The sequence below is a fragment of the Echinops telfairi genome, unplaced genomic scaffold (genome assembly GCF_000313985.2).
Source record: "Echinops telfairi isolate 266 unplaced genomic scaffold, ASM31398v2 ScPeMD7_7469;HRSCAF=8507_0, whole genome shotgun sequence".
Taxonomy (NCBI): Eukaryota; Metazoa; Chordata; class Mammalia; order Afrosoricida; family Tenrecidae; genus Echinops; species Echinops telfairi.
In genome coordinates this window covers 35,445,483-35,448,404 of record NW_022111372.1, presented here as the reverse complement: position 1 = coordinate 35,448,404, position 2,922 = coordinate 35,445,483, and the positions used below count along the sequence as shown (strand labels likewise).

Here is a 2,922-nt window from a genome sequence, read left to right as displayed (position 1 = left end):
ATTTGGGGAGTAAACAATGAAGGTGGGAGGGGGAGTGAGCATTAGAAGTGAAGGTTCTAATTTCAAACTCATTTTAAAGGCGATTCAATCATGGTGGGGGAAAAGAAAATGTTCTGAAACTGTGGTAAAATTCTTCTTGATACAAATGAAATATTGAATTGTGTGCTGTGTGGAGTAAGTGCCAATAAACCTGTTAAAGGAAAAAAAAAGAACAATTATGAGGATGGCACAGGATGAGGCAGTGGTTCCTTCTGCTGCCCACCGGGTCACTGTGATTGGGAATCAACTGACTGGCATATATCAGCCACATGGCTGCTGGAGAAATCATTGAAAAGGTTGCATAACATATTCAATGCAAAAAAATGCTAATCAAATGATGTTATTATTGATTTATTCAGTTGTTGCTGTTAGCTGCCATCCTGTCAGCTCAGCTCATGGTGATCCCTTGTAGAACAGGATAGGACCATTGTGAGCCAAAGGGTGTGTGTGTGTGTGTGTGTGTGTGTGTGTGTGTGTGTGTGTTTACTATGGAACGTCCGGCAGAAGCATTAATAATCGCAACAGGGAGAAGAGCAGAAAAGGATTCCCCCTACCATTATCAACAAGAAGCTGAAAAGAACAGATAAGTTGTGTCCCTGTTGGATTGTCTTCTACGACTCCTTTCTATTAGCCAAGAAAAGAGGCCATGGGGTCGTCTGGTCTGTGACGTTTCATCCTATAAGCCTCCATTTCTTCTTCTGTTGCTTCCCGGACTTCATCAATACTATTATAAGGCCGCTTCCCTTCATCAATTTGCATGGACTCTGACATTGACATTGAGAAGGCAGGCCTCTTCTGCATTCAGTGCCTTTTTTACAGTTTTTCACGTTGTTACTATCTCTATCGGAGCTGCTCTTTTGATGCTTCTTCTTCCTTTTACCTTCTTCTTCGTTGTTTTCTCCTCTTTTAGCTTTTCCTGATGTATGTCTGTGAGGGTTTGTGGCTTCTTCACGGGCTCTTCTCTGGTGCCGTCACTCGGAAGACATTCCTCCACATTAGCAATCTCCTTCCCCGCTTCTCCAGCACAATAGGAATACTTGACAAAAGAGTGACAGCATTTGTATGCCCACCAGCCTCCTTTCCAGGAAGATCCCCAGATATGCATGTGATTGTTGATCTTCACATCCTCCTCGTACTTGGAACAGGGACCAGCCCGCTCCTGGCTTCGACGACTGTCCCATGTTGTGAGTACACTATGTAGTCCTCAGGCTGAGCTAAAAGCAGGTCGGCTGGAGGATCCTCCAGGTGTTCTTGACCACCAGACTTTTCCAGGATCGTTTCTTTCTGCTGTCGTTTGAAATCGTCCTTTTTAACTTTGAGATCTCTATACAGCAGCCCCAGTGTTGTAGGATCTGCCTGCAGATGCACTTTGGGCCCCTTGTCACAGGCTTCCCAAGCCAACAATTGTGTCTGCGCCATGGCGACGGTATCTCCTTTGTGACGGCGACATTGGCTCCTGCTTAGCCAACTGCATCCGGATTCTTCCCTGCCCAGGCAGAGGGATGGACTCTCATTGCTCTAGTTGTGGGGTCACAATCAGCAGAATTTGGATCTAAATTCCAAAACTACTTTGTAATATTGTCTCTAATCCTGAGTATTTCAGAGAGTAATTCGTCTCTTAGAGTCAAAATTCTGTCCTTGCCTGTCAATATCAGCAGCATATTTATCTTCATCTCACGATTGTGTTCTTCTTCCATCTGAGAATTTGGTTCTTACTCTCGCCACTGGTGTTTGGAGAATTAGCCTGTTCCACAAATTTTCCGGAAGCCAACTCTTCTGGCAGTTTCTGAGCTTTCAGTGTTGGCTTTGCCAGATCTATTTTAGCATATGCTTCCACAATTGTCATGTGTCCTTCCGGACTGTAGCCATTTCCCCCCATCTCTCTTTCCACCATCATCAAAGTCAGCGGAGGCTGGGCATGTTCATCTGGAGCTATATTCGTAGCATTAAGTTTTGCTCCACCTCGCCCAGGTCTCTCAAAGCAGTCTTTCTTTGCATGTGTCATGGCCTCGCAATTCCACCCACTCCTTTTTGGTGCTTCATAGTGGTGGAATTCTCTTTGATGCCCCATTTTACCAGTCTCCAGATGAGTTGTACTGCCTTTGCTTCTCTGGCTGTGGCCTTGGGTGCTGCAATGACGGTCTTTTCGATGGTTCAATATACCATGGCAAGAAAGAAATGTACTGAGGGATATGAGGGTTGATGTCTTTTCAAACTCCTTCATCAACTTCTGCAGGAGCATTACCCAGTTGTTACTGTTCTTTTAGTTCCTTGTTCTTTCTCCAGTCCTCTCTGTTCATCTTCTTTGGCTCCTCCAGACTCATTTCTTCTGCTCTGGACAAGGGGGTGCAGCATTAACTGCTTCCACAGCTGCAGGCAACATGGTAATCTGATATCTGGTTTCCAAATCAATCAGGACCACGCCAAACAGGTCGAGTGAGAAGCTTTATTAAAAGCCGACTGCTGGGGCATAGCTGTAGCTCAAAGCAGCAGTTCTCAATCGGTGGGTCGTGACTCCTTTGGGGGTTGATCGACCCTTTCATGGGTCACCAAATTTATAACAGTAGCAAAATTATAGTTATGAGGTAGCAACAAAAATAATGTTATGGTTGGGGGGGGTCACCACAACATGAGGAATTGTAAGAAAGGGTTGCTACATGAGGAAGGTTGAGAACCACTGGTTCAAAGGCTCTCAGCCAAGTGCTCCTCGAGCTCCTGTTTATAAAGCAACAAAGTGTGAGTGGGTGGGTGACTTTTCTTGGTGGCTCTGGTAGGAAAACTAATGTGGCAGTAGCAAGCTTAAGCAGTGCAAATCTACAGAAACTAAAGTCAGCAGATTAGCAAATGAGCTTTAAGATACTTCTATCTGAAGCAGTGGAAAAA

General features: G+C 44.9%; 1 pseudogene; it reads right to left on the bottom strand.

Moving 5' to 3' along the window:
* Positions 1 to 666: 666 nt before the first annotated feature.
* On the bottom strand, positions 667 to 2,422 carry LOC101651711 (annotated as a pseudogene).
* Positions 2,423 to 2,922: the final 500 nt, after the last annotated feature.